Source organism: Scleropages formosus, chromosome 3 (genome assembly GCF_900964775.1).
Source record: "Scleropages formosus chromosome 3, fSclFor1.1, whole genome shotgun sequence".
NCBI lineage: Eukaryota > Metazoa > Chordata > Actinopteri > Osteoglossiformes > Osteoglossidae > Scleropages > Scleropages formosus.
The window spans coordinates 18,091,436-18,105,912 of record NC_041808.1 but is presented as its reverse complement, the minus strand read 5'-3'; the positions used below and the strand labels follow the sequence as shown (position 1 = coordinate 18,105,912).

The 14,477-nt window shown below is 42.8% G+C and overlaps 1 protein-coding gene across 1 annotated transcript in view; it reads right to left on the bottom strand.

The window, feature by feature from the left end:
* LOC108934966 (serine/threonine-protein kinase Nek7-like) overlaps window positions 1-14,477 on the bottom strand; it is a 49,078-nt gene that overhangs the window by 33,900 nt on the left and 701 nt on the right. The gene's annotated exons all lie outside the window — the stretch shown is intronic.

Sequence of the window (14,477 nt, the reverse complement as noted above, 5' to 3'; positions counted from 1 at the left end):
TGTGCGTTTGTGTGTTATCCGGTGAAACACAACTGCGGCTACATCGCGCGTGCACAACAGCACCGACCCTTAAAAACTAATCCTGCATTGAAATTCTCTCCTAAAGCAAAGACTCATTAACATTAAAAGGGGAAGAAAAAAAAAAAAAAATCACTAGAAGATGCAAATGTCCTGCTCCTTCTTTCAGCCTCCAAGGACCCCAAAAAAGGAGCTGTTTTATCTTGGCTTGTTGTATTATGAAACGAGGGCCATTTCAAATCGTTGTTAAATCCAATCAGATCAAGGAAGATAAAGGTCAGTTCTTGAAGAACAGTTGCTGCATACAGTCTGCGCGTTATGTGTTCTATCAAATAACGTTTCAGTCAACTAAACCAGGCCCGCGTCTTCCTTCTAGCGCACATACAGTATGCTTACAGGTTAAACTGCATGTATATATACACTATAGTGGTGCCTGGTTCTTCACGGACAGCACCGATGCAAGCAAAGCTGGTGAGATTATTACATCCTTGCTGATTGTACATAGGCTGATACCAAAAACAAAGTGTGATTTCATGCTACACTTATATCAGCTATATCATTACATCATCTTTTTCACTTAAGCTATCTTCCAGTTTTTGGATCAGTCAAAAAGGATAAGATTTGTTTCAGAAGGAGATCAACATGTACGAGTATACACTAGTTTACTTACGCACCGCAGTTGTGTATTGTCTGTATTCTAACACACACACACACACACACACACACACACACACTGGCTGAAGCTGCTTGTCCCAAGCGGGGGGTTGCGGCAAGCTGGATCCTAACCCAGCAACGCAGGGCGCAAGGCTGGAGGGGGAGGGGACACACCCAGGACAGGATCTCAGCCCATCGCAAGGCACCTCAAGCAAGACTCGAACCGCAGATCCACCAGAGAGCAGGACCTGGCCAAGCCCGCTACGCCACTGCACCCCCCCCCCCCCACCTCCAACAAACAATTACATGCAAATTAAACGAAAAAAGTTGAAACGGCATTTATTCTAGGCAGCAGGTGGCGTAGTAAAGCTTCTGCATTTGAGGGATCCATGTTTGAATCCAACCTCCTGCTATAGTATTGACAAAGGTACTTATCCTGAAGTGACACAGTCAAAAAAACACCCAGGTGTATAAATAAACCATTGGAAAATCATTAAAAGCCCCTTTGGGAAGAAGTGTCAGTCAAATGAATACACAAAAATAAATGTTAACAGCAGCAGATGGAAAAAACGGTTGCTCAGTGTTACCCAACTCAGTGTAAGAAACTTTACACTAAGTCACTTTGGAGAACAGTGTCATCTAACTGAACGAATGTGTATTAGAGGCGACTCACTTTGTGTTCAGACTTTCTTGTACACTGTGCACGTTTACATAGGAGATCATTTTCCATGTGCTTCAGCAGGCAACGTTATCACAAGTATCTTTGAGTCACAGCACATACTACACTGGCAGCATGTTGACTCTCGTAAGGAACGGAGGAATCTTCCAACTGCGAAAGGATCAAGCGCCACCAAATAATTACAGCCTCTCCGCTGATGAACCGCGCAGTCTAATGACCTGAGGAACCAGGAGCACGTCGAGCAAACGCAGCCTTCAACGAACCAATTCCGAAATGAAGTGTCTCACCGTGCCCGACACAGGTAAACAAAGCCGTTTGCTTTCGGACGTCCTCGATCTTAGCAAAGCGGAAAGATTAAAGATTAATGCGAAGAAATTATAAGTATCTGTTCAGGGACAGGGGTGCCTCTTTGTGGGCAGAACAGCCGTCTATATGCTATAATGAGACCCAAAAGATTCAATGCTCTAATGAACATTTCAACCCGGAGCTCAAGAGAGCCACCGTTTACGGCAGTAACCGGACGGGACGGGCTGAGTCGCGCATCAAAGAACAAGTGCGCCGTTTGGAGGCACATTTGTCGAAAAGAATCCTCGCCATTGCAAGTCTATTCAAATCACTGCTTTTCCAGGCTCACCATTAACGTTCTCTTGAGAGACCTCCAGACATTGTGCCCATCCGGTGCCTGAAAGCCTGGTTTCTCGGCCGGGCGGGTCATAAATGTACCCCATGAAAAGGGCCTCTCCTGGCAGGACGACTCCCAGTGCCGCCCCATTCAAGCATCTTACACAAACGTCTGCTATTAAGCAAACACTCGAGAGCGGGCAGCTGTTACTTCATTTCTCCCCCCCCCCCCCCCCCCACCTCCCTTTTCAAAAGGAGTCCCCTTATAGAGGCTGGCATGGCCCTCAAAGGGTAGGCATATTATGTGCGGTGTGCCACACCGGGAGACGCGCAGCACTTTTCCCCTTTCCCTTTTCACAGCACTTCTGCCCATTTCGCCAAGGCTTTTGTTGCCTTGCTGTTAACTCCACAGGTGGGTTACACACACGAAAAAACCATTTGTGCCACCGGTTCATTGATCTCAGAATACACTACTTCAATTCACCACTTTTTAATGCATCTTTCATCAAAAACTTTTTCTTCTCCTTAACGAGATCATATACAGTATATTATTATATACAGTGCTGCTTGAAACCATATGAACATCTTGTGCTCCTTTTACCATGAAATTGTTATTTCATCACAACTACTTTTCTTATCTGACACAGGAGGTGTATAACGACCGGTTCCAAATTTCGGTCGAGAGGAAAAAACAGAAGTGGTGCATGTTCAAAAATAAGTGAACCCCAAGTTGGACTTTTTAAACCAAGCGGACAGAATCAGGTGTGTAAATCATATTCATTTATTCACGTTCAAGTTCAAGATTTAAGATAAACATTTTATACGAGAATAACGACCATCCCTATAGGGTTCACATACTTTCAAGCATCACCGTATTCACACTTACATACGCAGGTGCGCACGCATGCATAAATCACACACGGACGACTGTTAAAATGCTGTGAGCTTACAAGATAGCGGAATAAACTGGAGTATAAGAAAAAAAAAAACACACAAAATAAGCATAAAGTTTAAAAGAGCTCATTACAAACTTTTGGGAGAAATATGCAGGGTTTTCTCAAAACCGTTGTTGATGGGCCAGTGTGTAATTGAGCCATGCTTTTTGGTTGAGTGAGAGCGTTTCTGTGCTGCAGGCGTGCCGGAATAAATTGCGTACACAGGGAGAACGGCAAGTGGCCCGATGCCTGGCGCTGTCAGCCAGTCTCCCGAGCATGACAAGCAGCTTCCCTGAGGTAGAAAGAGTGGCCGAAAGCAGACCGTCTCTATCGCACATTACACCTGGCAAACTCCATTAATGACCCCTCTCGTTTAGGCAAAGGGGTCTTAACAATACTCCAAAGCCCGCTAAGTGGTAGCTAACTTCGATGTCATAAACGGATCCGCTTGCATGTGAGAAATCTGCAGGCTCGGAAAACCGTATGTCAGGCTAAATTAAAAAAATATATATATTTTAGTTAAAAGTGTGCGCTTCTCAGCTCGGCAGCTCTTTCACCTGTTCCGGTCCCAACTTCTGACCTTCAAAATCGACTGGCTCAACAATCATTCTGCATGTTTTACCGAGACCGATTCTTCAAAACAATAATGATCAGACTTCAGTGTTTCAAACACATACACACGCACGCACACGCAGGGTTGCAGCGAGCTGGAACCTAACCTGGCAGCACAGGGCGCAAGGCTGGAGGAGGAGGGGACGCACCCAGGGCAGGACACCAGTCCGTCGCAAGGCACCCCAAGCAGGACTCGAACCCCACACCCACCAGAGAGAGAAGAGAGAGACCTGGCCAAACCCACTGCAAATTAAATTAAATACATAAATACATAAAAGCAATGTTTTTGACAAAGTGCAATAAGGTAAAGAGAGCAGCAACCAGTAATCACCCGCCGGCAGCATGGTGGAGAAGCTGCCTCATAGCACCTAGACAGTGCCGCTGGATGTGGGTTCAATCCCAACTCAGCTACTGTAGAGTTTCCATGTTCTCCTCATGTTTCTATGGGTTTCTGCCCTTAGTATATGCATGCGCGTGCACTGCTGTGGTACGTAGATGGCTAAATGATTATACAGAGTTTAGTGTAGCATTGTGAGCTGCCATACATGAAGATATCATGCAAATATTATATTTCAGGCACTGCACACCACTTTAAAGAAAAGTGTCTGCTAAATGAAAAACTGTGAATGTAAACTAATACTCCAAACTGTGTGTGAATCGAGTGTGATACGCTGAAGCAATCTAAAATGAGGTTCAGATAGGAATAAACTGTGTGGTGGTCAGAGGTAAGGGACCGCAGTGCTCTGTTGTTAGATTGCCGGACAGGCCGTGTGAATGCATGCCGGTTTTTGCAGCTACGTTCTTAATTTATTACACCTGATTGAGAGACTGACTGAATGTATTGCAGGAATCAAACAGAATCAAAAACTGTCAACTGAACACAGCAGATTAGCTATAACCAGGCTAATTAATTACATTCAGTTCAAACATAACCCAACGCACAGAACAGGGTGTCAGGGCCAGCCATGAAAATCACTGCTACAGAGCAGTAACAAATTGGTTTCTTTTAATTAAAATATTTTTCCTGCAATATTTTCAAAAATTTTATTCGATAAGCGTTTTGTGCCTTTTTCGTTACTGCCTACGTGGACTTAGAAACCAGATTTCAGTACATAACACATGACTAACACTGGCTTTTGATGGCAGATAGGGCACAAATAATACTGGTTGCTGTTTTATGTTTAGTAAACTTTTGGCTATTTAGCGATTGCTTTAGGGCAACTATAAAATTATAAACTGATCCAAACTCATGGATACCATGAGTACTATCTCTACAGCACTGCAATAAACGAACAGTTCAGTCATCATCTCTGTCACTTAGCTACACGAAGCGAAAGATCACCTGCAATGCCACTGCAGAAGGAGAGAGTGTTACACTCTAAATACATGCTCCCTCTATCAGTCACAATCCATCTAGTGATGTTAGAATTAGGGGTTGTTTCCATGGAGATGCAACGGAGGTGAACCTATTAAAAGTCAGTTATTCGAAATCCAAACACTCCTAAAAAACAAAATGATGCAACATGCTGCCAGCACTTAGTTATAGTTCTTATTCATGAATGATGTAAATGTGTCTCCATTTCAATTTAACACAAGTAGCTCATCAGTAAAAAAAAAAAAAAATCAGGCCAAAAAATATGCAATTTATTGTGACATTTAGCAGAACCTATTGCACCCTGTTTACCTACAGTTCAAAATTCATGTAAATATTCAAATCGTTGGTATTGTTTGATGAATCTGTTCTAAACCTGTAACCTGCCACTAACTCATCCAAACTGCATTATTTTACATGGTTCCTGTCCAGCAGGTGAATAAGAAGAGCATCTGCAATTTCTTTAGGATCATTTAAGTTTTTTGTCTGCTTACCTATGTTTTATATCTATTATGTGTCACCTCAGCCTAAGAATGAAGGTGGCACAAAATAAATATGTGAGTGACGAAGCGTGACTAAAAACACATGCTACCTGCATGGTGTGCAGACCAGAGAAAACAAAGGGGAGTCTTGTTAATACCTGTGGCTTTGTAACATAATCCTATACATCGACACCAATTATTCTGGTGAAATTTACTGGAGTACCAAATTTTACCAGAATTCCACCTAATTTTACACTTGGATTTGACTAATAATTTAAAAATAATCACATCTCCACAACAGCTGGTTCTGTCTAAAGTGTTTTCTCCATCTGTTCACATTATTAACAAGAAAGACCAACTGGGATTCTCCGCAGTTTTTCTTGTTAAATATCAAAGAAATTCACCATATTTGGATATTTGCAGAAGCTGATACAGACACAGTTATAGAAATGTACAGAAAAAATTATTTATCCTATAGCTGTGGAAAAAAAAAGCTTGTGAACTCTGTGGAATTATCTACATTTCTGCATGAATGGCTGTTAAAATGTGATCTAAGTCTTAATAATAATCATTTAACAAGCAACACACACAATAGTTTACCTTTCCATATATTTATTAAACAAATTGTTTAAACGATGAAGGTCACTGACGGAAAAAATTATGCGAACCCTAATATTTGGTAGCTAGAGGAAGCTCCTTTATTGGAAATCACGTCAAACGTAGCTGTATCTGTAGCTGCTGATCAGACCTGTGCAGCAGTTAGGAGGAATTCTGGCACAATCATCAACAAAACACTCTTTCAGTTCATGTGTTTTTGGGATGCCTTACTTGACCAGTCTGCTTCAGCTCATGCCACGGCATTTCAATGGGACTAAAGTCAGAACTTTGTCCTGGTCATTATTAAACACAGAACTTCTTCTGTTTTAGCCACTTTGTTGTTCAGCTGCTTACGTTTTGGATCATTTTCACATTGCACGACCCTGCTTCTTTTCAGTTTTGAGATCAGAGACAGGTGGCCTGACATTCTGCTGTAGAATTTACAGATAAAGCTTGGTCCCTCAAGGACTGCAAGCTGTCCAGGCTTCAAGGGAACGAAGCAGCCCCACAGCATTATACTCCCTGCATCATGCAGTTGGGATGAGGTTTTATTGGTACGCAGTGTTTTGTTTTCTCAAAACATAATGCCGCGTACATTAACCAGAAAGTTCAACTTCTGTCCATGGAACACTGTTCCAGCGGTGCTATGGAACCTCCAGGACATCTTTAGTAAACTTTAGATGGGTAGCAATGTTTTTTTGCCGAGCAGTGGTTTCTTCCATGGTAAACTCCCAAGAACCCCGCTCTTGTTCAGTCTTTTTCTTATTGTAGACTCATGAACACAGATGTTATCAAGCACAAGAGATGCCTGCAGATCCCTAGCTGCCACCCTATGGTTTTTTGTCACTTGTTTCAGGATTGCTTGGTGGGCTGTAGCACTGATCTTTGTAGGCTGCTGACTCCTGGAGAGTAGCAATGGTGCAGAATTTCTTCCATTTGTCAGCAATTTCTCTGACTGTGGACTGATGGAGGCTCAAGTCTTTAGAAATCTTTAAAAGATCCTCTTCCATGAGCTTCAACAACTTCTTTTCAGGTCCTCTGAAAAATCTTTTGATTGGGCCATATTGTACATCAGTAGAATTCTACTGTAAAGAGCAGGGTACCCTGTGTGTGTGTGTGTGTGTGTGTGTGTGTGTGTGTGTGTGTGTTTTAACAACAGCAGGGCAGGTCAAACCCACACCTGACTCAATTGTAACACCTGAGTTCAATTAAACTCTTTTACAGATGTCATAATTCAAGAGGTTTACATATTTTTTGCATCAATAACCTAGACTGTTTAAACTATTTCTTTAAAAAAGATCTAAAAATGTTAAATGTTGACTTGTTTGTTAAGTAAGACTATTTTTTTTATTTCTATTACTCAGCTTAAGAGTATTTCTCATTTTTAGAGCTATTCATGGCAAAATCTAATTCCAAAGGGTTCACGGGGTTTTTTCTGGTAACTGTATACTCTTGTTTGTAACAAGGTTTTAAAAATTTTTACAGCTCCTGTTAAAGAAACTCTGAACAAAGTTACTTTCAATTACTCCATACAATAAATCCAAAAAGTCTACAAATAGCTTTTAACAGAAGGCTGGATAAACTAATAAGAGACTCAGAATGTTCAACCGAAAAATGCTTCCCCACAATACTTCTCATGCTTTCATTGTTTTTTCCACATGCAAACTCAAGGATTTAGATTTTGTGTCACAGAATAAATCTATAAATGCATTAGGTTGTTTCCATGATGTCCTACAACCCGTGTCACTGGATGCTGCAATACGGTCTAAATTTTACTGTTGTCTTGTCATTTCTCACCACCATTCTCCCAGCTTATTCTGCATCTGTGTAATATCAAAAAGCATGGTCTGGAGGCTAAAGAACATGTTTTGGTGAAAAATCAAAAATGAAAACAAAACGAAAGATCAAAAAAAAAAAAATTACCTGATGTCTTCACTAATGTTGACAATACCCATCATCTCTGAAAAATGTTGCACCAAAAAACTGGACCTTTATATATTGTTGTGCACTGTACACCACCATGCCACTGACTCTTTGGGTCGACAGCTGCCCTACAGAAGTAATGTCTTGCAGCACTAATAATGTCTGACCAAGAAACAGCAGTTGTGTCCTCAAGGTCAAAAGGATCATCAAAAGCACAAATGCAACCCACACCGCCAGCAAAGCCACACAGGGTTTCACAGAACAGCAGCTCAGCTGCCCCCACCCAAGTCCCCTTGCCCATAGGCCCATCAAACATCACTCACATCCATTTAGTAATCTTTATTAGCAGCAGACACGTACCATACAGAAGAAATTAAAAATCCGCAAATATTTAAAACTGACGCACAAATATCACCATGAATACCATAGAACGAAAACTACTTATACAGCATTAAGCAAAACCATAATTAATTAGAACAATAAAATGTAGACCTACTTGTAACAGTAAACGGTGAATAATTAATAAGGCTGCAGTCATCTTTTTTCCCTATCATCAATATTAATGAGACATCTTGTTTTGTTGCCATATTTTACATGAGAAACTGTAAATTCCTCCATGTGCCTCCACAGGATGCACAGAAGACAAAAAAAATGCAACGATGACGTGACTTCAAGCGCTTATTCAAAGCAATGTCTGTCCTTTCATCTAGGGGTTTCATGGAGATGCGAGCCCGTAGCATCTGTCGTTTCCTGCCACCCTGCTTCGAGATACACAACTTACGAGCTCAACAAAATGTAATAAATAGGGGTCTAACCGCCCGCTCTGTTTACAGTTAGCGGTATTCCAGGATAACACGTGCCATAAAATATTCTCTGTCAAATCGTCTGTGGAGCTGGCCTCCGGCCAAGGAAGCTTGCCACGGTGGCACGCCGTTGCCGGGTCTCCCATGCTCGTGCACTAAAAAAAGAAAACCCAAAAGAGCCCGCGCCAGGACCTCTGCACACAACTAAATATCCCATCGGCTTCCCGGCACTGCTTCGCACAGCAGCGAACTTTTATGCTCTGCCCACGGCCGCAATGGCAGAGGTCTCCCAGACCAACTTCGCAGCAGTTCTCAACAACACGGTTGCCTCCTGTAGCTTCCAAAAGGCTGTTTGTTTCTCAGATACTGCGAACACTGAGGAGCTCACCACTGCTAGGCCCATGGCAAGGGATTACCGTGCATCGCTGGAGGCTTCAGGCTGGCCACAGGCCAAAACGGACTAAAATCCCCATTAGTACACCTGCATGGGGCTCGCCAATATTCGCCTACTTGGCACATGAGGAGGAAAAAAAAAAAAATCTTAATTAATCCTCCACAATTTGCAGCCCCATATTTTTCAGGACCCTGTCTCAAACCAAGACTTTCAGCGAGCTGTTAACAAATAAAGGGCAGGAGTAATTTGTTCTATTTTTATCCACCTTTCTCAGCATATGCATGCTGTCATCGCCGTTGCTGGCTTGTTTACAGTGGCAAATGCAATTTGTACAGTTCCACGACAGTGAACAAGAATACTGTGGGGAGTTTAAGTTTATATATGTAATAAAAAATTGAAAGCAACCCAGCTCTGAAAGACAATAAAAAGAAAATTCAGTTTCTGATGCACTGTTCTAGTCAACTGTCTAGTAGCCCAACATTAAAACTAAAAAGTAAAAACTGCAAACAAAAAGCAGAGATTCTCAATAAAATCTGCCTGTACACATGCATCTAATTAGGACTCGTTTTCAACCAAAAAGTACTTTTAACACAATTTATAGCAGTGCAGTCAAGAGTCTCATGAGCTAGAATACTCAAAATAGTTTAAAAAGAAAAGGTAACTAACAAAATCTTGTTCAATAAATATATTTATTGTGAGAGTCTAACATGTGTGGCTTCAATTCAGCAAAATAGAATGCATGCTGTGTATCTTCCACTAATAAACCAAACTAATAACATAACACTCACACACACGCACACTGTCCGAAACCGCTTGTCCCGAGCGGGGTCGCGGTGAGCCGAAGCCTAACCCCGCAACACAGAGCGTAAGGCCGGAGGGGGAGGGGACACACCCAGGACGGGACGCCAGGCCGCCGCAAGGCACCCCGAGCGGGACTCGAACCCCAGACCCATCACAGAGCAGGCCCAGTTTTATGCAGCCACTCGTGTGATGAACATTGGTTCATATGGTGGAAAGAAACTAACTGACTGTACTTAAGAATGACATGTATACAGCTATGTCTCTCCTTCTCCTAATGTAGTGCACAAACTGTATTTTCTATAAATGTCCGTCGCTTTGGAGAAAAGCGTCTGCTAAATAAATACACGTAAATGTAAATGTAATGTGTGCTGGCAATAAATGGTACCACAGGACACACTGACTGTACTTTGAGAATCATGTGTTTGTATCTATCTTTTGGTGAAACGCACTTTTGCGTACTCAGCTGTATGTTGCTTTGAATAAAAGAGTGAGCTAAATAAATAAACGTAACTTAAATATCCTGAACGCTTACCCCCCCCCGAGCGACGCCAGTGTGTCTGTGCTCACCTGTTGCTCCTCGGGCCCTTCGTTTACCCAACAAATCACACTAATTTCACCAATGGCGAATTCAAGCATAATACATGACAGTGTAATTATAAGAAATCTAAAAAACAATGTTAGCCGAACGTTATTTACCTTGAAGCGTAGAAAACTGCGCATCAACTCAGAGTCGGGGGTATTACACGGAGGTGGAGGATGATGGAGAGGCAGCCGCTTCAGCGACGCCTCGCAACTGGTGGATGTACAAGCCAAAGGATCATCTACAGCTTATTCACTTTCTGTATGCTTTTTTTTTTTTACACCTTCTCAAGCCTTTGAAAAACTTAAGGTGGCACTTAACGTTCACATTGCTATCTGTTGGTGCATTGAATGGAGCTTTGGCATGCAAATTGAAACGGTATGCCAGCTCTCCTTCTATGACAAAATAAATACTGAGTACGTCTCAAAAAGTTCATAATGGCAGAATTTGTTAGTAAGCAGGGATTTAACGGTTTACGATCAGCATTTTAGTAAGTCTCTTCTAGTTGGAAAGTGTTTGTTAAACTTGACAAAAACTCTTCAAAACAAGTAGTGCACCTCATTCGAGTGTATCACCGAGTTTTGAAAGACTGTTGTATGCACCCAAAAAAAAAAAACCAAAAAACAGCTTTTCTTTCACTTACCAACATTGGAAGAACTAAGGCCTAGGACCGAGACACATCACACACACACACAATATCTATGACTGCTTGTCCCAAGCGGGGTCGCGGTGAACCGGAGCTCAGTCTGGCGGCGCATGGCACGGGTCAGGGGCACACTTAGGACGGGATGTCAGTCCCCGACAGGGTACCCCACGCAGGACTTGAACCCCATTGCCATTGCTTAAAAACTGTTAGTTGTAGCCTAATTTTATACCTTTATAAAGTCAGGAGCAGAAGGTCAAGGTCAAGGGTAAACCGATCTACCAGTCACGACCGCCCACCTATCAACGTCAGCGAATAACTTCTTTAAACATGCTGTTTACACCTCTTCTCTTCCCCGCACTTTCACCGCGGTGAAGATGGCGCCTCATACGGTGCCGAAAAATTGAAGACCAAACTATTCAGCCCTGCATGCGCTTAATAGTCCATCTTCTCCCTTAATTCTTATGTTTACTAATTCAGCAGATGCCTTTCTCCAAAGCGATGCACACTGTGGAACTACTTACGGTGATTTACCCATTTAAGCAGTGAGGAAATCTTTGCAGGCACAACTGAGGGTAAGCACTCTGCACAAGGGTACTGCAGCAGGAGGTGGCTGCTCTAACCGCTATGCCACCTGCTGCCCTTGGGCTTCATCACTCTCAAGATAAAAACAAGTGTGGCCTACTCCATAAAATGTCTCATTTTACCTGCTGATTTACTTATACACAGTTATGTTTCAGAATAAATGAATGAGTGCAGAAAGATATGTCAGATTTAAAATGTTAGTTTTCAAATGAGTCTGAAAAATTCTGCGGTGACGGAAAGGTCACTGATAGTGGCCTCATCGTGAGTGAGTCATCCAGAGACATGTGACACGTACAGAATGCTTACAGTAAAAACACTAAAGCCATGGAACTTTAAATCTTTTAACTGCGTTAAAATGTGAAACAGTAGTGTTCTAGTGTGAATGGTACATTAGGCATTGCATGTAATTACCGAGAGATGCTACTCAACCACCAACTGAGGCTGACATGTGCGAAATGTAATATGATATGTAATGTTAATGTAATACTGTAATACTATGTAACTGTTTGCTCACCACGGGTGTTAACTTAGAAAAACCTTTCTAATTAATGAGAAATTGGTAGTGCAGCAATTTATAACCTAGACTTGTGAATCAAAGGTTGCAAGACAGATCAGGTAGTTAACATAGGTTGCATCAGTTAAAAAGTGGTTTTAAAAAAATCTAATCAGCTGAAAGACAGCTGCTAAACAATAAAATAATGCTATACTGTCGCTAAATAACTCACTTTCGTCAACCCAAGTCATAGAGCTGTATAATAGGCCTCTGCCATTCGAACAGACAACGGTAGCTTTTACCTGAGAACGCTGCACTTGCCCTGAACATAAGAGCTCTTTCAAAAGAAGGCTCAGACATTAAACCATTTATGCGTCACAAAACCAGCTTCAATGTTGACAAGTGTCACTTGTCACTTGAAGACATCGAAATGAAAAGAAGAACCCTAAAGCGCTCCCGGATGTAAGGTTTTAAAAACAAACACGTCTTGTCCCAAATCTTGTTTGCACAAGTGACTTCAGGCACCGAAATGTGAAATGCAAAACGTCTCCCAAAAACATAGTCCACGATGGAGCTCCAGCATCCAGGTGCGACACAGTCCTGCGCTCCACAATGTTTCACCTCCGCCAGGGTCACCTCAGTGACAAGGAAACTAGTGATGCGATCACTTCCCCAAAGTGTTTCCCTCCGCTTCATGTTCGCAGCAGGTGGTGAAGTACTTAGGTCTGGAACTTTACACGTGAAGGATGAGGGTTTTGAATCCCACCTCCAACTGCAGTACCCCTAATCAAGGCACTTACCCTGAATTGATAGGGTGAAAAATAATCAGGCTGCACACACACACACACACACACACACACACACCGTCAGAACTGCTTGTCCCATGCGGGGTTGTGGGGAGCTGGAGCCTAACCCGGCAACACAGGGCACAAGGCTGGAGGGGACACACCCAGGACGGGACACCAGTCCATTGCAAGGCACCCCAAGCGGGACTTGAACCCCAGACCCACCAGAGAGCAGGACCCAGTCCAACCTACTGTTCCATCGCACCCCTCTAATCAGGCTCTATAAATAGGTAAATCAATGCAAGTCCCGTTGGAGAAAAGGATCACTTAAGTAAATGAATAAAAATAAAGGAAAAAGTACAGGTGCCACACTGGCACAGCAAGTAGTGCTGCTGTCTCACAGTACTTGTGTGGTGTGAGAGGACACGGGTTCAATCCCTGCTCAGTTTGTGTGGTTTGCATGTTCTCCCTGTGTCTGTGTGGGTTTCCTCCCACAGTCTGAAGACATGCTGTTCAGGCTCCCCCCATGTGTGAGTGACAGAGAGTGTGCGCTCCACTGACATATGGATGAGTGACCCATTGTAAGTAGAGTATCTAGCAGTGTAACTCACCTTGGTGAATAAGGTGTGGGCTGAGTTTGTTGGAAGTTGCTTTGGAGAAAAGTGTATGCTAAATACCACTTAAATGTATGAGGCAGCAGACAGCACAGTGTTTACAGCTGCTGCCTTGCAGTAAAAGGTCCTAGGTTTGAGTCCCACCTTAAGCAGCAGTACTTTTCATCAAGGTACTCCATTACCCAGCTGAATAAATGAGTAAATTGGGGTAGGTAAGTCACTTTGGAGAAAAGGTAACTTAAAGGAGTAAGTAACTAACAGAACTCTTGAAATATAGCAGAAAGCCCTCAGCAGGTTTAAACTGAGCTCAAGGAGCGTGTGACCTGAGAGGTGGATGAACAGCAACAGGGGACAGCTGGTAGTAAATTGGTTGGAGCTACTGCCTTTAGACCCAAAGGTGAAAGGTTCAAGCCTCATCCTGGCTGCAGTACCCTTGAGTAAAGTACTTACCCTTTATTGCTCCACTAACATTACCCCACTGTATAATGGGTAAGAATTACAATTAGTAACCTCAACACAAGTTGCTTGGAGAAAAGAGTCAGCTAAATGAATAAATGGAAGCGGAATATGAGCTTGAATGTCATCGAACCAGGATGGGCAGCTGCTCCACAGTGCCACTAGCGCAGTGAGGTGACCAGTGACACGAGTGGACACAGGACAGTTAGGGAGCCTCTTCACCTGTGACCTGTCCCCTCAGACCCTCACTTAAGTTAAAGTTAGATAACTCGTCAGTGACAATTTCCAACTCTTCATGGCTGCCACTTTTTGGCGGAAATCATTTAAGAAGAGTCCGCAGTGCCAGTCACACCGTTTTTGTCATCTGTCATCGAATTTGGGCTCGAGACTAGTAACAGCTGCTGATGTCCTCCGAGGTCACCTGGGACCT